This window comes from Cherax quadricarinatus, chromosome 13 (assembly GCF_038502225.1).
Source record: "Cherax quadricarinatus isolate ZL_2023a chromosome 13, ASM3850222v1, whole genome shotgun sequence".
Taxonomy (NCBI): domain Eukaryota; kingdom Metazoa; phylum Arthropoda; class Malacostraca; order Decapoda; family Parastacidae; genus Cherax; species Cherax quadricarinatus.
Window position 1 is genome coordinate 26,623,498 of NC_091304.1, and position 22,504 is coordinate 26,646,001.

A 22,504-nucleotide genomic window follows, 5' to 3' on the forward strand; every position below is an offset into this window, starting at 1 on the left:
CCCCTATAATTTTTGCACTCTTTTGTCCCCTTTGCCTTTATACAAAGGAACTATGCATGCTCTCTGCCAATCCCTAGGTACCTTACCCTCTTCCATACATTTATTAAATAATTGCACCAACCACTCCAAAACTATATCCCCACCTGCTTTTAACATTTCTATCTTTATCCCATCAATCCCAGCTGCCTTACCCCCTTTCATTTTACCTACTGCCTCACGAACTTCCCCCACACTCACAACTGGCTCTTCCTCACTCCTACAAGATGTTATTCCTCCTTGCCCTATACACGAAATCACAGCTTCCCTATCTTCATCAACATTTAACAATTCCTCAAAATATTCCCTCCATCTTCCCAATACCTCTAACTCTCCATTTAATAACTCTCCTCTCCTATTTTTAACTGACAAATCCATTTGTTCTCTAGGCTTCCTTAACTTGTTAATCTCACTCCAAAACTTTTTCTTATTTTCAACAAAATTTTCTTATCTTAAATTGCAAACCATGATTGCAAATAATAATTAAGATAATGGTTTGACAGAATTACATCTGTGTAAGAAATAAAATAAATACATAGAAAAAAGCATTGAAATAACCACAATGGCAAATACAGTGGACCCTCAGTTATCGGTGGTAATCTGTTCCAGAAGGTCGGCTGAAAACTTAAATGGCCGAAAACCGAAATATATTTCCCATAAGAATTAATGTAAATACAATTAATTCATTCCAAACACCCAGAAATATTAACCAAAAATGCATTTTTAAACAAAGAAGGAAGGTGTTAAAAAAAATTAAGAAGCACAGCGTAAATCACAATGTTAATTTTCTTCTTGAAGTTTATGCTGCCCTCAAAGCTGCTGAATGCTGCCCTGCTGACTTTGAGTATATAAATAAAGACTGTGCTTACAATTCTATTATAAGTGTTCAATGCCAATGAGATAAAATTATTTTAGTGTTGGATGCCATTATGATGACAACAATCAGGACTGAACTTTACAAGTAAATAAAAGGCCACACATCAACTCAAAAGATTTTTTTCTTAGCTGTAGCATAAATGCAATTTCCATGGTGAAACTGAAACAAATTCAGTCACTTAACTGGTAAAATGTTAACCAGTTTAGAGCACAACAATAATTTTAGCTTGTTTGTAATATCATTCACATCTCTTTGCATACACAGTGGACCCTTGGTTATCGGCTGTTGCGGATATTGGCCAATTTGGTTGTCGCCCACTTTTTTGGCTGAAATTCTATCCCGGTTATCGGCTGTTATTTCGGTTATCGGCCGCTCTGCCACATTCATGAGTCAGTCTGGCTGTGTCTCTGGGTCAGTGAGGAAGCCTCCACGCATTCATCCAAACATTTCGCTAAAATCTTTTTTTTTTTTTTTGTTTATCTGAAGTTTACCTGGAGAGAGTTCCGGGGGTCAACGCCCCCGCGGCCCGGTCTGTGACCAGGCCTCCTGGTGGATCAGAGCCTGATCAACCAGGCTGTTACTGCTGGCTGCACGCAAACCAACGTACGAGCCATAGCCCGGCTGGTCAGGAAACCGACTTTCCGGGCTGTGGCTCGTACGTTTGTGGTTATTGATTGAGTGTAACTGCGAAATAAGCAACTATAGGCCCAAAGAAACTTCCTAGTAAAGTTCCTTTGGTAAAGAAAGTGAGAAACGATGGAATTTAAGAAAGAAGTTACTGAAAATTCTGAGAGTGGTGTATGCGTGCTTGAGCTTGCTAGGATGTTTGGGAAATCCAAATCAACAATCACTTCCATTCTGGCAGACAGTAGAAATCAAGGAAGCTAATGTTGTAAAAGGGATAAATGTGCTAATGAAACAGAGCTCTCTAGACAGTTTTTTTTTGTGCGATTGGGGTGTACTGACTCTCAAGCTGGTCCTAGTGGTAGTAAAAGACAAAGAAGGGATGTAACCCCAGAGAGGGCTTTGATACCTGAAGTTCTTATGAAGGGGGATTCCCCTTCCAAACACTAATCAGTCCTCCCTCTCTCCTCCTCCCTGTCTTCCATACTCCAACAAGAATCTTCAATAAAGGTAAATGTGATGTTAAATGTTCATTTATCCATTTCATTAGTCATTTTATTTAGTTCTCATTGTTTTGTGTATGTAAAATAATAGTTAATGTTTAAAAATAAACAGTGGCTTCCTGTCTTATGATGAGTGCACTAGGTGTAACACCTTACTGTTTTTCGTTTTCTACCCAGAAACAGTACTGTACTCTGCAATCTACTTACCTACTCATCTAGAGTACCATAGTACTCCCATATATGCTGGGGATACGTTCCAAGGACCTGCCGGGGATACCAAAACCGTGGATAGTAGCTAACCCTATATATATATGTCCTATACATACCTATTATGAAGTTTAATTGAAAAATTATGCATAATAAGTGGATAATTATCACTGTTTCACTGATGGGAAGCACTTCATTACTTCTCTTAGGTTTTGAAGAACTGCCGGCTTCTCTACTTTGGCACCTTGGGGCCAATATTATTCAAAATTATGAGGTATTTTTGAACCACAGTAAACCATGGATAACTGAAACTGCAGATACCGAATCAGTGGATATGGGGGTTCTACTGTACATGTATTTATTTATTTGTGTGTAATAATGGGTACCTGGGTGTTAGTCGACTAATGTGGGTTGCATCTTGGGACAAAACTAATCTAAATTGCCAGAAATGCTGTGCATAATAAGATAAGATAAGATTTCGTTCGAATTTTTAATCCCCGGAGGGTCAGCCACCCAGGATAACCCAAGAAAGTCAGTGCGTCATCGAGGACTGTCTAACTTATTTCCATTGGGGTCCTTAATCTTGTCCCCCAGGATGCGACCCACACCAGTCGACTATCACCCAGGTACCTATTTGCTGCTAGGTGAACAGGATAACGGGTGTAAGGAAATGTGTCGAAATGTTTCCACCCGCCGGGAATCGAACCCGGGCCCTCCGTGTGTGAAGCGGGAGCTTTAGCCACCAGGCCACCGGACTGTCTATGTAGTAGTATGTCATTGATATGCCCGAAATGCCTAGCCATGCTAAGCGTTCTAGTGGTACACTCTGTAATCTCAATTTTACTACATGTAAACCAAACAATAACCAAATTTCTGTAAACTCAGCATTGTAATCCTTATAGAGAATAAACTTTGAATTGAATTGAATTGAATTGAATTGATATCAGCTAGGACTGTATACCATGTACATGTACATACTTGTAGAAATAAAGTTATTATACATGTATTATAAAGCTTTATCCAAGAAAGGGGAAAATAGCTCCAGTTCCTTAAATCAAGAGCCCATGGCTAGCATCATTATTATTATAATCAAAAAGAAGCCCTAAACCACAAGGGGTATACAGCTTGGCTGGCATCAGAACCTTCCGTAAAGCAACAATGTTTAGAGTACTGCTAGACGGAAAAAACCATTGTTAATACAATATAAGAAAAAAATCTGTCCATCTATCTATTGGCAGAAACAAATCTTGGATATAAGAAGTATATGATAATCGGCGGAAAAGAAAAGAGAGAGAGACGAAATGCAACCACTCTGGACAATGTTTACTGAAAATGTTTTGGTCCTGGAGCCTTAGTCATTGGTGTTGTTCAGAGGGTAAGTAAATATGAGCTTGTATGGTCGGGAAAATCTCTGAGTAGATGCATGATCCAGCAGCTTGTCGGCTTTGCGCCAACTTTCATCGGTTGTTGACGTCTAGCTCTCGCCTTAGTATCAGCGATGAATCTTCCCCGCTCTCTCTGGGATTCTTGTCCTCATTTTCGTTGCCCGCCGGGCATATTACAGAAGGAGCACCCGTCATCGGCTTACTTTTAGCCAACTCCATTTTTTCCACTCGGCGGATAATTCTTTAACGATTTTGGTGGGAAGCCGGTAACTGATCTCAGGTCGGGTGTGGGCGTCTGGCTCTGCTGGGCCTTAGCAAGGATGTCCACCGGATACAATTGAAAACTTTTAAGTTTCCATTTCTATTTACAAAGGAACTTTTGTTCCTTTTCTTTCATCGCCCAGCTTTCGGCGACAAACTGACTCTTTTGGGTTATCCTAGGTTCTCTACACATATGCTGCTATGTATAATAATCTATGTAACTGTATTTGAGTATACCTCAATAAACTTACTTAATAACATCGGGAAGTCGGGCTCGATACAGCGGAAGCTGTCAATGCCCCTGATAAACCCAAGAAAGATAGAAAGAACCTGACTACTAATGTCACCTGATTACCATGTCTGGCATGGGCGAGGCTGGCGAAGCTTGACTGGTGATCAAGCTGAGGGAAATGAACAATAATACATTCACTTCGGCAGGGCCGGATTACCGCATAGGCAAACTAGGCATTTGCCTAGGGCCCCGTGCATTTGGGGGCCCCGCGGTCCAAGGGGTTCAGGGGCTCATCCAAGACTGTGCACATGGTGCAAGTGCAAAGGGGTCCCTACCTAAAAAGTTCAAGTGTTTGGAGAGTAAAATTTATTTTTAAAAATTAATCAAAACAAAAATAAATAATGAAATAAAATAAAATAAAAATAAATAAACCTAACCATAGATGGCAACACTCAACACGCCTTTGTTTACATCAGAACAGCTGTGTTTTCCCGCTAATGGGTGAGTATGGGAGATTCCTCTCCAATTTTCTGTAGTAATTACACGTTATCTAGAATTGTACTGTGACAAATTAACTGAAGTGTTGTTGATAGACATTGATGTGTATGGATAAATGTTTGTTTTCGCCTCTAAATGTTAAGGGAGGTACCTGATAGGGTTACTTGACCAGTAAAGACGCATGGACCAGTAAAGACGCATTTTTGGTAAAAATACTATAAAGAAAAGCCTAAAAACGCAAACTGACTTCCGTTTGTAGGTTTTAAAAGCACTTTGTCCTGTCTTTAAGTCTTTATCATTTCAATAACAGATCTCAATTGATTGATGTTCTACATCGCAAATGCGTCGCAGTTGCGACGGAAGTGATGTAGAACATCAATTAATTTACTACATATTTCCCCAGAAACACATAAGCCACATCAGAAAATCGTTGGTTGGGTGAAACTGAAAATTGTCCCTGCATTCTTTAATTCTCATGTCCTTATCTATGGTGGTAGGCCATATATCATGTAAAACATAATGATTAGTTTAGTTGTGAAAATGGTAATATAAATACCATTGTACATTGTTCTTGGACTCGGTATGATTTCTGTTTAAGTAAATTGGAGATCAATGAGGATGAATTAGTAAAATATTCGTAGCCCAAATCACTAACCTAATCTATGGTAAAAGTTCTGTATATGACTCCTTTCTGGTAACGTTTTGAATTTTTAGATGCGCAGCCAGAGGAAAGGGGGCTACAAGGGCCATATCCCCCCAATTGACAGAAAAAAAAATTAATAATAATTAAAAAATTAATAATAATTGATAATGAAAAATTTGTATTTGCATGATTACGGACAGTGATACGTCCTCATTATGGCATCTCGTGAACGTGATGTTGGACGTTCTTATGCGAGTGGGTCACAGAAAAGAAAGAAGAAAATTCAAGAAGAACAGAAAAAGAAAGATGTAGGAAGCTGCAGAAAGATCACAGACATGCTCACGAAAACAGTTTCTGATGTTACCAGTACAGTTGAATCTGCAGATACGTCAGATCATACAGGAAGCCCTCCCTCCATTATTTCTCAGCCAGCTTCTACTTCTTTTGTGTCTCCTCTCAATGTCTCAACGGACACTTCATCCACAGGATTTGTTTTAAAAGATCCTGCCTCATGGCCAAATGTAATCCCAGATTCTCTACGTAATGCTTTCATTGCAGAAAACTTCAGTCAAACTCTGAACATTGACTTTAGGAAATCAGCAAGGATTTATGATGATGGAAGTTGTCGTTGTTTAAATTCATCTATGTTTTATAGGAAGCTTGCAAATTCAGAAACTGTGAAAATATCATGGATGGTATACTCTGAAAGCTCAGGAAAAGTGTAGTGTTCAGCATGCAAGCTATTTTCTACCAAAGAAAATACCTTCACACTGGAAAAATTCCAAGTGTTTCGAGGAACATGAAAACAGCACCACTCACAGGAGCTGCATTTTAGCCAGTGTATTTCGTGCACAGAAAAAAGGCTTATTGGATTCTCATTTGGAAAATCAAACTGAAAAAGAGCGCACTTATTGGAGAAAAGTTCTAGAAAGAGTTGTTGCTGTTGTAAAATTCTTAGCTCTAAGAGGACTTGCTTTCCGTGGAGAAAATGAGGTTTTTGGTTCGGAAAACAATGGCAATTTCCTAGGGATCATAGAACTGTTAGCACAATTCGATCCATTCTTAGCAAATCATGTGTCACGCCTTGGGAATGCAGGAATTGGCACTGTATCTTGCATGTCATCTACTATATGCAATGAATTTATTGAACTGATGAATAAGAAGGTCCTCAATAACATCATAGCAGCTGTGAAAACTGCAAAATACTTTGCAATAAGTGTAGATTCAACACCAGATATTTCACATACAGATCAATTGACATTCATTGTTCGCTTTGTCGACTCCAGTAGTAAGCCTGTAGAGCGCTTTATAAAATTCATTCCTCTTTCAGGTCATGATGGAAAAAAAATGATGAATGTAGTACTGGATACTCTGCTTGAACATGATCTCTCTATTATGGATTGCCGTGGCCAGAGCTACGACAATGCAAGTAACATGTCGGGTAAATATAATGGATTGCAAGCCCGTATCAAGCAAATCAACCCACTTGCTGAATATGTGCCCTGCTCAGCACATTCTCTTAATCTTGTTGGGTCATGTGCTGCGGAGTGTTGTGTCGCTGCAGTTTCATTTTTTGGACTTTTACAAGCACTCTTTAATTTTTTCTCTGCTTCAACGCATCGGTGGAGTATACTCAAGTCAACCATTCATGGAGATGTCATCAAATCATTATCAACAACAAGGTGGTAAGCGCAGCATGATGCAACACATGCTTTGAAAGACAGCTTTGCTGAAATACGCTCTGCTTTGATCCAAATAGCAGAGGATGAAGACCAGACAGCAACTACAAGAAGCAAAGCAGCCAGCTTAGCATCAAAATTGGAAGATTTTGAATTGGCCTTACTCTGTGTGCTTTGGGACTGAATACTGGAACGGTTAAATGCCACGAACAAGACACTTCAGAAAATTGAAATTGAAATGGCTACTTGTGCTAACCTCTATGCAGGGTTAGTGGAATTTGTAAGCTCACTTCGCAATGATGAAGCTTTTGAAATGTTTGAAGAGAAAGCTAAACTGCTGGTGAAAGACTTCAGTTACCGGGCTGATCATCAGCGGTCAAGGAAGAGGAAACGCAATTTTGAAGAGCCAGACAATGAAACTGTGTTGCTACCAAGGCAGAAATGTAAGACAGCTACATACTTCGTCATTCTGGATTCACTGATTACAGAATTGGTGAAAAGAAAAGAAATCTACCAGAATCTCAATGACAAGTTTGGATTTCTGTTCAAAATTACTACTATGCCAGATGCAGAATCGAGAGAAGCTGCATTAAAGTTGCAACAACACCTTTCAGCAGATGTTCAGGACACATTTGTTGAAGAAATAGTTCATTTTTCTGGGTATATGAATCAGATTAAAGCTCCACCTGAAAAATGTGCGCCCTCAGCTGCTTTGAAACATTTAAGAAATGCAGGTATCTCAGAAACCTTCCCTAATGTTGACATAGTGTATCGCCTTTACCTAACACTTCCAGCTACCAACTGTGAAGGAGAACGTTCATTTTCTGTTTTGAAAAGAGTGAAAAACCAGCTCCGTTCAACAATGAGTCTGATCTAACAAGAAATATTAATTTTCAGAATATAATTGATGATTTTGCCAATATGAAATCCAGAAAAAAATTTATTTAAGAAGTGCCTGTGAATATAAACAATTCTTTACTTTCTTGAGTTTATATGATTTGATAGTCTTATGCATGATGCAATGATAACAATAATGGTCAGTGATTTATAAAGGGAATAATAGTGCTGTAGTGGTTATGCTGAATATAATAGGTACATGATGTCACTACTTTAATAGCCTAATCTAGTAATACTATGCTGTCTTGAGTTTATTCTCTTTAAAATGCATGATTTAACAAGATAGTTATAATGGCTGTTGGTAAATGGTTTTGGTTGTCTTGATGTATTTTCCCTATTAAATTTAATCTAAATAGCCAGAATGTATTTAATTAGACCTTAAACAGGCTCACGTCCAGTATTGGGCCCCTACTTAAACAAGATGGGTCCTACACAGATGACAGCAAGGAAATGAGTGAGCTACTCAAGTCCCAATATGACTCAGTTTTTAGCAAGCCGCTAACCAGACTGAGAGTCGAAGATCAAAATGAATTTTTTATGAGAGAGCCACAGAATTTGGTTAACACAAGCCTATCCGATGTTATCCTGACGCCAAATGACTTCGAACAGGCGATAAATGACATGCCCATGCACTCTGCCCCAGGGCCAGACTAATGGAACTCCGTGTTCATCAAGAACTGCAAGAAGCCCCTATCACGAGCCTTTTCCATCCTATGGAGAGGGAGCATGGACACGGGGGTCGTCCCACAGTTACTAAAAACAACAGACATAGCCCCACTCCACAAAGGGGGCAGTAAAGCAACAGCAAAGAACTGCAGACCGATAGCACTAACATCCCATATCATAAAAATCTTTGAAAGGGTCCTAAGAAGCAAGATCACCACCCATCTAGAAACCCATCAGTTACACAACCCAGGGCAACATGGGTTTAGAACAGGTCGCTCCTGTCTGTCTCAACTATTGGATCACTACGACAAGGTCCTAGATGCAATAGAAGACAAAAAGAATGCAGATGTAATATATACAGAATTTGCAAAAGCCTTTGACAAGTGTGACCATGGCGTAATAGCGCACAAAATGCGTGCTAAAGGAATAACAGGAAAAGTCGGTCGATGGATCTATAATTTCCTCACTAACAGAACACAGAGAGTAGTCGTCAACAGAGTAAAGTCCGAGGCAGCTACAGTGAAAAGCTCTGTTCCACAAGGCACAGTACTCGCTCCCATCTTGTTCCTCATCCTCATATCCGACATAGACAAGGATGTCAGCCACAGCACCGTCTCTTCCTTTGCAGATGACACCCGAATCTGCATGACAGTGTCTTCCATTGCAGACACTGCAATGCTCCAGGCGGACATCAACCAAATCTTTCAGTGGGCTGCAGAAAACAATATGAAGTTCAACGATGAGAAATTTCAATTACTCAGATATGGTAAACACGAGGAAATTAAATCTTCATCAGAGTACAAAACAAATTCTGGCCACAAAATAGAGCGAAACACCAACGTCAAAGACCTGGGAGTGATCATGTCGGAGGATCTCACCTTCAAGGACCATAACATTGTATCAATCGCATCTGCTAGAAAAATGACAGGATGGATAATGAGAACCTTCAAAACTAGGGAGGCAAAGCCCATGATGACACTCTTCAGGTCACTTGTTCTATCTAGGCTGGAATATTGCTGCACACTAACAGCACCTTTCAAGGCAGGTGAAATTGCTGACCTAGAAAATGTACAGAGAACCTTCACGGCACGCATAACGGAGATAAAACACCTCAATTACTGGGAGCGCTTGAGGTTCCTAAACCTGTATTCCCTGGAACGCAGGCGGGAGAGATACATGATTATGTACACCTGGAAAATCCTAGAGGGACTAGTACCGAACTTGCACACGAAAATCACTCACTACGAAAGCAAAAGACTTGGCAGACGATGCAACATCCCCCCAATGAAAAGCAGGGGTGTCACTAGCACGTTAAGAGACCATACAAAAAGTGTCAGGGGCCCGAGACTGTTCAACTGCCTCCCAGCATACATAAGGGGGATTACCAACAGACCCCTGGCAGTCTTCAAGCTGCCACTGGACAAGCACCTAAAGTCGGTTCCTGACCAGCCGGGCTGTGGCTCGTACGTTGGTTTGCGTGCAGCCAGTAGTAACAGCCTGGTTGATCAGGCTCTGATCCACCAGGAGGCCTGGTCATAGACCGGGCCGCGGGGGCGTTGACCCCCGGAACTCTCTCCAGGTGAACTCCAGGTAAACACCGACCCCCCCACTCCCAAGCTGGAAGGGGTCGCTTTGCTTACCTGTAACTCAAAGAGGCCCCGCCAATCTGAATAGCCTAGGGCCCGGAGACTTCTTAATCCGGCCCTGCACTTTGAATTGAAGCGTCTTTTATTAAAGACGCTTCACTTCTTGCACCTTGATCACTTCATATATTTTTGAAATGGTAAGGGTCCAAGGAACGAGACATTTTCAGAAAAGTTTTCCTAAGTGAAATGATTTGTATCTATTTCCCTCAGGTTGTGGGTAGTTATTTGCAGTCTGACCACAAGTTATGGACAGTCATTTACTTTTTAACTACATGTTATGGACAGTCACTTACTTTTTACCACAAGTTATGGACCGTCACATTTTAACCACAAGTTATGGACAGTCACTTTTTAACCACAAGTTATGGACAGTCACTCTTTGACCACAAGTTATGGACAGTCACTCGTTGACCACAAGTTATGGACAGTCACTTTTTAACCACAAGTTATGGACAGTCACTTTTTGACCACAATTTATGGACAGTCACTCTTTGACTGCAATTTGACAGTCACTCTTTGAGAGGAAGTAGTAAATACAGTCGCTGTGTCTTACTCATAAACGGTCAACCCAGTACAAGTATTCTTCTATCGAGGATGATGTTGAACTAGTCTAATTTGTGGGAGCTGGACAGCATAGGGATTAATATAAATGAGGAAAGTCCAGACGATTCCTTTACTCAGGAACAATGCCTGAAGGATGTTAAATTTGAATCTGGACATTACTGGGTGCGACTTCCGTGGAAGCTAAATCGTCCAGAATTACCTACTAATTATAGGGTGGCATATGGACAGTTAAAGGGCCCAGCTCTGCGAACTGAGCAAGACACCAGAATTGTTGACTGCTTATAATGACATAATTAATCAACCCTAAGTGCACAGGTGGTCCACTGAGCGAAGTAATTGGGTAAATAATCGTATGTGGACAATTTCCTGGGTGTGACGTCAACTGAAGAGGAACTAATGAGGATATATGAAGGGGTTAATGAAACAATGCAAGGTGTAAGGACGCCCCTGAGGGAATGGAACAGTAATTAGTCCATTTTGAGGGATCGATAAATATGGATAGCCCTGTAGTTGAAGTGCCTATATGCAGTAATGTGCTGGGGCTGACTTGGGACACTGAGAGAGACTTGTTATTGTTAAAGTCTCATAATTCCAGTATGCCCAATAAATTAACCCTTAGTGTCACACCTTACAATAAGAGGGAAATTGTTAATACCAGAAGCATGGAAGCTTGAGTGTGCTTTGGATGGAGCCCTACCTGAAGAGTTAACAGGTGGAAAGAATTAATGGGTGATTATGTAAATACTGTACCAATGTTGGAGTTCCCAAGCCAGGTGCCCAGTGAAGATGGGAAAATTGTACTCCACATGATTTAAGTCGTCTAACAACGACCTCCGCCCAGCCACAGTGTGGAAAATAAATTCCCATAATTATACTGTAATTTTTTTATAATGTAAATATACATACATGATTAATGCATTACTGTTGTTCTAAATTGTATTTTAAAGAGAACCAACAGGGAAGCTCTGCGCGTGCACTGATGGGCAGGGGAGAGGTCGAGACGGGGCATGAGGGAGCGGGAGGTTTTTTTTTTGAATGGAGTTAAGAGGCTGGGAAAGCATGAGACCAGGAAATTGGCGTTCACGGTGGCCTAAGGATTAATATAGGCCTCACTTCATAATAGGAAGTGTCGTAACTGTTCCTGGTGAAGAGTGAGGGAACGTGATTTACGGGACCACCGTAATAAAGTGGTAAAATTAGTGAATAATGGTAGGACCGGTGGTGACTGGTGCGACGCCATGGAGTGTGTCCAGGGGAAAATACCCGTGATTTAATCATCACTCATCAGTCTCAGATCTTAATGGAGTGACCTCTAATGTGCATAATAATTATGATACATTAAATTGTCTTGTGAATTGTAATGTAATCAGTGATAATAACACTAAGTTAAGAGAATGCGTGAAGTGAAATAAGTCGCCTTGCTCCAAGTGAACACGTTAGACCTCGTGGTTCCTGTCCCAAGGATAGTGAAGTTTTTATGGAGTCATGACTTGTAAACCGGGACAAACCAACAAATACCTCGTCCTGCTGGAATGAGAACCGTGTCGGTGTAGCAGGACATCGACATGAGATGGTGAATGGAGGAAATAAGGAGTATTAATCACCCACAGTTAAGTAACCCTTTTAGTTATAGCAGACTGATACTGGCCAGTTAGGTATGTTGTAATTGGATAGGTTATGGGTGATCCAGCTACATCAAGTGACCACCAGAGAATATCTGGTAAGTGGTGGGATTATGTACACGTGTTTTTCCTTGATGGATATATCCATGTGTAACCTATCCCCCCTTCATTCAGTTAAACTAATATAATCTATATTGTCCACAATTAATTAGTAGGGAGGTACTTGTGGGTGCTATCCAATTCATACTGGTCTTGGATAGATATGGATAAGATTGTGAGATCGAAGGAACCACTTGCAGAGACCAGGAGTGGTTAAGTTTTCTCACATGTCTACATGGGGTGACTACGGTAAACAATATGGTTGTTGTCTCCCAATGAGATTACTTGTATGCATATAATGTTGAGGTACATGTAGGTAACCCCTATAAAATTTTCCCCTCTTCAAGGGGGGCTCCTTGGCGTGGTGAAGAGGCTCTTGGTCTGAGGAATTAGACCTATCGGTCTTCTTCCTCAGACCGAACCTAATTACCCCCCAATCTCCCCTCCCCTATCCCATCCTCCCCTTTTTCCTTTCCTCCTCCCCCTCCCCACCCCTCCCTTTTGCCCTTCCTCTTTTTGTCCTTTGGGATTTCTCCCACAGGCGCGCTAGTTCCTAGGTAGAGGAAAGGATACCGGGGTCCATCCCATTCCGTTGAGGTTCTTAGCGGTGGCGTAGTTTGCCGTGGAATCTGGATCGCCTGGGGATGTCCCGATCCCTCTCCGGTATCCCGGAGTAGCTTTGGGTGTCTTTCGGGAGACGAGTGTATCTCTGGAAGCCACCTTTCGGATTCCGGGGGTGGTGGCCGAAGGAGGTATGCTTTGTGGCGGATATCCGGCCGCCCTCTCTTTTGTCCACCGAGGTAGCTCGGCAGATGTGAGGTTGCTATCCCGGATTGTTAGTTTACTAGCATGATGGGTAGGGTATGGCACGGGTTCCATGCTGCATCTGCGCTACTTGCGGTGCTGAGGTCCTCTTGGGCGCGGAGGGAGATTTCTGGCCCTTTCATTCCTCCTAGGACCTATCCCTCCCCGGTCCCCCCTTTTTTTTCTTTTTTTTTATTTTTATTTTCTTTTCTTCTTTCTTTTTTTTTCTTAAAAACAAAAAGAAAGAAGTAACCTAACCATGGCAGCCCTAGTCCATGAACCTGGTACCCCCGGGCCCCTTCTTGATACTGCACCCCGTTCTGACCCTGCCTCGTCTTTGGACCACTCTTCAGACATTCCTCATGCCTCTGTACCTATTGCCGGTGCTGTTTCCTCACCCGCTTCAGGTACTGAGGCCTCGACTGACTCCTTCGATTTATCGGACCTTCGCTCTCCTCTGACTATGCTTCCGGCCTCTCCCTCTACGGTGCGGCAATTTTCAAATCGCCGACCCGTTCCACGTCGGACCAACTCTGGTCCCACACCTAAACGCCAACGACAATTACCTGCTGATGATACTTCTCCACCTTCTCGTTCTTCTCAGAAACGATCGACACGTCCTTCACTACCTTTCCACGCTCAGTTTCAGACTGAACAGTGGACTAAATTCTTCACTTTACGACCAACTTCCTCTACTGCCTATCTTTCTGACCATAGTATTGGCAAGGCACTCCTACGCCATGTTGGTAAAGATATTTCTTTTCATGCTCTTAAGAGCGGTACGCGCATTACCGTACAGAATGCTACCCAGGCTCATGAGCTCTCTCGTCTTTCCCATATCGATACTGTTCCTGTCACTCTTGAAAAACATCATTCCCTCAATTCTTGTAGTGGTACCGTCATTCTGCCCCATACCATAGTTCAACAAAATTTCCAGACATGTGGCACTGACATTCTAGAACAGCTGGAACTCCAAGATCTCCCAATCCTCAAGGTAGACACTTACGTTCTTCCTGCCCGTGGGTGGAGACGATACCCTAGCAATGTGGCTCGTTTAACTTTTGACAGCCGAGAACTCCCATCCTCAGTTTATATAGCAGGACATCGGTTACAAGTTCGAAAGGTGATCCCTACACCACAACAGTGTAGAAATTGCTGGCGATTTGGCCATCCAGCGAAATATTGCAGATCTATCGCCGAATGCCCAGTCTGTGGTGCCGATGACCATTCTAATACGTCTTGCAATCGATCTCCCTCTTGCCTTAACTGTCATGAGGCTCACCCTTCGTACTCTCGCCGTTGTCAGGTCTATTTAAACGAGCGGAAAATCCGTTACCTCAAAGAGACAGAAGGTCTCCCTTATGCCATGGCAGTTTCTCATCTCCGCCTCCAAGGGAGACTCCCACGTGTTTCTTATTCCCGTGTTTCAAAACGTCCCCCCACTTCTGGTATCCCATCTTCTACACCCACCTCTGTGGTTACCTCTCCCATAATCACTCCTGTATCTAATCCTTTTGCTGTCCTCGGCTCAGACGTCCCTACTTCAATACCTCAGTCTAATCTCGCTTCTTCGAGTTCTCTCTCACAAGCCTCAGTATCGACGAGACCTCGTACGACACCTCCTCCCAATCGTCCCTCTACTTCTCAAAAGTCAAAAAAAGGTCCGGTAACACCTCCTACCCATCTTCCACCTCCTCATTTTACCCTCCCTGTCTCTGTCCCTAGTTCTTCCCCTCTCACTGGCTCAGTTACAAGTGCAGAGGTTCACCCTCCTCCTCGTAATGTACCTTCCTCCCCTGTTCCCTCCCAAGTTTCTTCCTCTTCTGCCACCTCCCAGGTTCCTGCCTCTTCTGTCCCCTGCCACGCTTCTCCAGTTCCCTCCACCCTTTCGCCCCCCCCTACCTTGGTACAGTCCAATACAGTTCCAATCTTTACTCATCCTCCCCCTACCATTCCCAATATTGTCTCCCATACGACATCTCTGAATTCCGAAACACTTGAAGCAATCTCTGAATATATTGCAGAGACCAAACCATCAATGGACACTGATCCACCTTCCGCTCTTTCTCTCTCCTCTGCTCCATCTGCGCAACTCCTTTCTTCACAGCGCACCGTTCCTTCGCTGCTTGAACATTTTCCACTGCCTCCGCAAGTGGACTTTTCTAACCCTTCTAGTCCGTAGGAACCCTTACCTGCGGATTTCAAGTATCTTTATCATTGCCAATCATGGCCTATTTACAGTGGAATATATGCGGCCTCAGGGGTAATCGAGGTGAGCTTCAGATGTTACTCTCCCAGTTTGCCCCTGTTGGTGTTTGCTTACAGGAACCAAAAATTACACTCTGCTGTTATTTCTCACATCTCAGGCTATAATTTATTGTATTCTTCAGATCCTTTTCCTGATGGGACCTTTAATGAAAGTGCCCTTCTTCTCCGCACTGATATTCCGTACCATCAGCTATTTGTTCATACTTCGCTGCATTACACAGCAGCCCGTATCCACTTACATAGGTGGTATACGCTCTGTTCTTTATATCTCTCTCCTTCTCGGGCATTATCTATTCCGGATTTTGCCTTCCTTGTTTCGTCATTACCGCCACCGATTCTGTTACTTGGTGATTTTAATGCCAACCATTTCCTCTGGGGGGGGTCTCACTGTGATTCCCGTGGAATTCAGTTAGAGGCTTTTCTTGCCACCCACCCCCTCCATGTTTTAAATACAGGTACTCACACCCATTTTGATCCTCGGACTCATACTCTCTCTTGCATCGATCTCTCAGTCTGCTCTTCCTCCACCGCATTAGACTTCACTTGGTCTGTTCTCCCGGACTTACATGACAGTGATCATTTCCCAATCATTCTTACTTCCCCTTCATATTCGCCACCTCTTCGCACCCCACGCTGGCAATTTAATCGGGCAAATTGGAACCTTTACTCACACCTAACTGTTTTTAAAGAGGTTCCTTCTTCGTCCTCCATCGATGAGCTTTTACACCTCTTCTCGTCCTCCGTTTTCACCGCAGCTTCTCATTCTATACCCCAAACTTCGGGCAGGCATTCTCAGAAATGCGTGCCTTGGTGGTCTCCTGCTTGTGCTCGTGCAGTACGTTTGAAACGCGCTGCATGGGGCAGGTACCGGTACAATAGAACCACAGAGCGACTCCTTGATTTTAAACAGAAGCGTGCGATCGCTCGCCGTGTCATCCGTGACGCTAAACGCACTTGCTGGCGAAATTATGTCTCCACCATCACCTCTGCTTCCTCTATGAGTGCAGTCTGGAAAAAAGTACGAAAACTGAGTGGTAAATATTCTCCTGACCCGGCTCCTGTTCTGCGGGTTGCCGGTGTTGATATAGCAAACCCACTAGATGTTGCCAATGAAATTGGCAATCATCTGGTCTGTATTTCTCAGGGACTCCATCTATGCCCCTCATTTCTTTCCTCAAAGTCTGCCAGAGAGTTAGCACCCTTGGACTTTTCTTCTCTCAGAGAAGAACAGTATAATGTGCCTTTTACACTTCAAGAACTGGAGGCAACACTCTCAGCTTGTCGATCATCGGCAGCTGGGCCCGACAACATTCATATTCGTATGCTACAACATTTACATCAGTCAGCCCTTGCAGTCCTATTATGCCTTTACAATCTTATTTGGTCACAAGGAGTTCTTCCACAGCTGTGGAAATCCGCCATTGTTCTCCCTTTCCGCAAACCAGGCACCACGGGACATGAAACTTCCCACTATCGTCCCATTGCTCTTACCAGTGCAGTTTGCAAAGTAATGGAACGCCTAGTAAATAGACGTTTAGTGTGGTATTTAGAGACACACAACAGTCTCTCCACTCGTCAATATGGCTTTCGTAAGGGACGTTCTACCATAGACCCCTTACTACGCTTGGATAAGTATGTTCGTAATGCCTTTGCGAATAACCACTCAGTTATTGCCATATTTTTTGACCTTGAGAAGGCATATGACACAACTTGGAGGTATAATATTTTAGCCCAAGCCCACTCCTTAGGCCTTCGAGGCAATCTACCATCCTTCCTTAAGAACTTTTTAACTGACAGGCATTTCCGTGTTCGGGTTAATAATGTGCTCTCCCCAGACTTTATCCAAGCTGAAGGTGTCCCCCAGGGATGTGTTCTGAGCACAACACTTTTTCTCCTTGCTATTAATGATTTGGCCTCTAGTCTTCCATCAAATATTTGGTCATCACTCTATGTTGATGACTTCGCTATTGCCTGTGCAGGCGCTGACTGTCACCTCCTTACAGTTTCTCTCCAACATGCAGTCGACCGTGTTTCCAATTGGGCCACCACACTTGGGTTTAAATTTTCCAGCACTAAAACCCACCAAATCACTTTCACTAGACGCTCTGTCATCTCCGATCATCCTTTGTACCTCTATGGCTCCCGTATCCCTGAACGTGATACAGTCAAGTTTCTGGGCCTCCTCTTTGATCGTAGGTTATCCTTGGAAACCTCATATTACCTCTCTGAAGGCAACTTGTCACAGCCGGCTGAACCTTCTTAAAACCCTTGCTCATCTTTCGTGGGGAGCTGATCGTCGAACCCTCCTTTGCCTACATTCCACCCTTATTTTATCGAAACTTGATTATGGTGACCAGATCTATTCAGCGGCATCTCCTGCTACTCTCTCTAGCCTTAACCCCATTCATCACCAAGGATTACGTTTATGCCTTGGTGCTTTTCGCTCTTCCCCTGTCGAAAGCCTCTATGCAGAAGCGAACGTTCCATCCTTATCCGATCGCCGTGATGCCCATTGCCTGCGCTACTATGTACGCTCTCATGATCTCCGCAATCCTTCCATTTATAGAATGGTCACTGATATTAGTAGACATTCTTTATTTGTTCGCCGCCCGTTTACTCCGTCCCTTCTCTCTTCGCCTTCATTCGCTCTTGTCTTCTCTTCAACTACCACCTTTCTATGTACATGTAGCATCTCACTTTTCCCTACCCCCCTGGGAAGTTACAGCTGTTCGAGTCTGTTCTTTCTCCCTCCCTTGTTCGAAAGCCCAACTGTCTACGGTCGCTTCCCGCTCTCTTTTTCTTGACCACTTTCACTCTCATTCTCATGCCATTGCTGTGTACACAGATGGCTCTAAGTCTTCTGACGGCGTAGGATTCGCAGCAGTGTTTCCGGACAGCGTCGTACAAGGGCATTTACTATCTTCTGCTAGTATTTTTACTGCTGAATTATATGCCATCCTTACAGCACTTATCCGTATTGCATCTATGCCTGTGTCATCATTTGTGGTTGTCTCAGACTCCCTTAGTGCTTTACAGGCTATACAAAAATTTGATGCACCTCACCCCTTAGTCCTCCGTATCCAACTTTGGCTACGCCGCATCTTTACCAAGCATAAAGATATTGTTTTTTGTTGGGTCCCTGGTCATGTTGACGTACAGGGCAATGAACAGGCAGACACTGCTGCGTGGTCAGCAGTACATGACCTACCAGTTTCTTATAGAGGTATTCCATTTACGGACTATTTCGCTGTAATATCTTCCCACCTTCACACCCGTTGGCAACAACGTTGGTCTACTATGCTCGGCAACAAACTTCAGTCTATTAAACCGAGTATAGGTTACTGGCCGTCTTCTTATCACCAGTGTCGAGGTTGGGAGACTACTCTCTCCCGTCTTCGCATTGGCCATACTCGTCTTACTCATGGATATCTCATGGAGAGGCGTCTTGCTCCTCTCTGTGAGAATTGCCAAGCTCCATTATCAGTCAGCCACATTCTGTTGGACTGCCCACTTTATCAACGAGCACGCAGAATTTACCTCTGTCGTCGTCTTCGCTCCGCTGCTCTCTCTTTACCTTCCCTTCTCGCTGATGGACCCACCTTTCATCCGGACTCTCTCATTGACTTTTTGACAACGACTGACTTACTTCACAAATTCTGATACTTTCAGCCCTTTCTACTTCAATCTCTTGCTACCCTCTACCCCCGTACTATCCCCTGCCCCGCTGTTTTCTGTAACCTGCTGATCATCCCCCCTCCCTTCTGCCATCCAATTCCCTTGCTTCCTTCCCTACCCTGCAGCGCTGTATAGCCCTTGTGGCTTAGCGCTTCTTTTTTTATTATAATAATAATAATATAAAATTTTCCATAGTTTTCTTAAGTGGTTGGTCAGAGAATGGTGAATAGCCCCTATGGGCTTAATACCTTAAATTAATATGATGATAATGCAGTTTGTGAAGATGTGACAGCAGTTACTTGCCCCCACCCACCTCATTACAAACTCCACCCCCACAGCAACTACCCAAAGTTCCTTACCAGGTCTCCCACTTCCCCAACCCCAACTTGCCCCCCAGACCACAGTTTTAGAAAAGAAGTTGAAGGTGTGGTATACAAATGCAGATGGAATAACAAATAAGGGAAAGGAGTGGCATGAAAGAGTCAAGGACACATCCCCAGACATAATAACACTCACAGAAACAAAACTCACCAGGATGATAACAGATGCAATCTTTCCACCCAGATATCAAATCCTCAGGAAAGATAGAGGGAGGAGAGGGGAAGGAGGAGTTGCACTGCTCATTAAAAACTGGTGGGGATTTGAGGAAATGGAAGGAATGGATGGTATGGGCGAAAGGGACTACTTGGCTGATATTGGACGTGAATCCTCGTTATACAGCCTCTCTTCACTTAGTGACTTACTCGTTTACATGCGAGTCGGACTTACGATGGGCTCTCTGACCAGTGCATACCTAAGTAATGTATATTAGAGCTGTTTTCCTCTATTCTTTTTATTACAATATACAGTACACTACTGTATAAACATTTAAAAATATACTAGAAATGCAATAAATGGTTCAAAGGTGACATTAAAACAATATCAAAGATGGTTGAAACAAATCCACTACCATTATAGTATGCTCCTCATTTAGCGACATTCATTTACCAAAGTGGTCTTAATAACAGAACTCCATCATTAAGTGAGAAGAGGCTGTATTATGCATTCCAGTATGCATCGAGATTTGTTGTGTATGTAAAAAAAATGTCCACTGTTGCGTTTCAAAAATTTTCATTTGTAGGAAAGTTTGACATTTATTTTTTTGTATAGGAACATAAGAAAGAAGAAACACTGCAACAGGCCTACTGACCCATGTGGAGCAGGTCCATCCCCCTCCTCCTGGAATAGCCCAATGACCCACCCAGTCTGGTCACCTCCACTCAAGGAAGGAGCATGGCACCAGACCCAGCAGCACAAGCTGGTCAGGTCCAACTCACACCCACCCACACCCACTCATGTATTTATCTAACCTATTTTTAAAACTACAAAACGTTTTAGCCTCAATAACTGTACTCGGGAGTTCGTTCCACTCATCCACAACTCTGTTACCAAACCAGTGCTTTCCTATATCCTTCCTGAATCTGAATTTTTCCAACTTGAAACCACTGCTGTGAGTCCTGTCTTGGCTGGAAAATTTCAGCATGCTATTTACATCCCCTTTATTTATTCCTGTTTTCCATTTATACACCTCGATCACATCCCCCCTAATTCTACGCCTTTCGAGAGAGTGCAGATTCAGGGCCCTCAGTCTGTCCTCATAGGTAAGATTTCTGATACATGGGATCATCTTTGTCATCCTCCTCTGTACGTTTTCCAGAGCATTTATATCCATTCTGTAATACGGTGACCAGAACTGAGCAGCATAGTCTGAATGAGGCCTAACCAAGGATATATAGAGTTGAAAAACAACCTGAGGACTTCTATTATTTATACTTCTAGATATGAAGCCAAGAATTCTGTTAGCTTTATTGCAAACACTAATGCACTGTTGTCTTGGTTTTAGATTACTGCTAACCAGAACTCCTAAATCCTTTTCACAATCAGTAGTATTAAGATCTACATTATTTAGTTTATATGTTGCATGGTTATTTTCCTGTCCAATATTTAGAACCTTGCATTTATCTATATTAAACTGCATCTGCCACTTCTCCAACCATTGCATCAGTCTATTCAAATCATCCTGGAGTGCTCTAGTGTCCTCATTAGAATGAATTGGACGGCCTATTTTGGTGTCATCAGCAAATTTGCTTATGTCACTATTTATTCCCTCACCTATGTCGTTTGTGTAAATTGTGAACAACAACGAGCCCAACACTGACCCCTAAGGAACACCGCTTGTGACGTGCCCCCATTCTGATTTCTCCCCATTTATGCAAACTCTCTGCTGTCTATTTGTCAGCCATTCCTCTACCCAGGAAAAAATTTCTCCTCCTATTCCATGTTCCTTAAGTTTCCTCAATAGCCTCTGATGTGGAACTCTATCAAAAGCCTTACTGAAGTCCATATACACAATATCATATTCATTACCATGATCTACCTCCTCAAACACCTTAGTGAAAAATGTTAGTAAATTCCTAAGGCAGGAACGCCCCTTTGTAAAACCGTGTTGAGATTCATTAATCAATCTGTACCTATCAAGATGGCTATGAATTGCTTCGGCAATTATTGATTCCATAAACTTTCCCACAATGTAGGTAAGGCTTATTGGTCTATAGTTCGAAGCCAAGGACCTGTCACCTGCCTTGTAAATAGATATTACATTTGCCATTTTCCACTTATCAGGCACTATGCCAGTTTGTAGTGATATGTTAAAAAGATTAGCCAAAGGTATGCTAAGTTCCTCTTTACATTCATTGAACACCCTTGCAAACAGTTCATCAGGGCCTGGGGATTTGTTAGGTTTTAGTTTCTCTTTTTGTCTGAGGACCATGTCACTAGTTACCGCAATCGTACATAGTTTATCATCATCCTGTTCTACGTAATCTATTACTTCAGGAATATTGCTAGTATTTTCCTGGGTGAAAACTTAGGTTAGATGAGCATGAATTCTGCATTTATCTTTCAGCTAGCAAGGGTGGAGGGTAAACCAGCAAGAACATATTTTCAGGCAGCCTTTAGTGATGCTTCTGTCAACAGATTATTATTATTATAACATATTATAATCAAAACTAACTACAGTGGACCCCCGCATACCGTTGGCATCACATAACGTTAAATCCGCATACCGATACATTTTATCGCTAAGATTTTGCCTCGCATACCGCTAAAAAACCCGCTCAACGCTATTCATCCGACGCGTCTAATGTGCGGCCTGAGCCAGCCTCACATGTTCCGCCGGTGGCATTGTTTACCAGCCAGCCTCCGCGGTAACATCCAAGCATACAGTTGGAACATTTCGTATTATTACAGTGTTTTTGGTGATTTTATCTGCAAAATAAG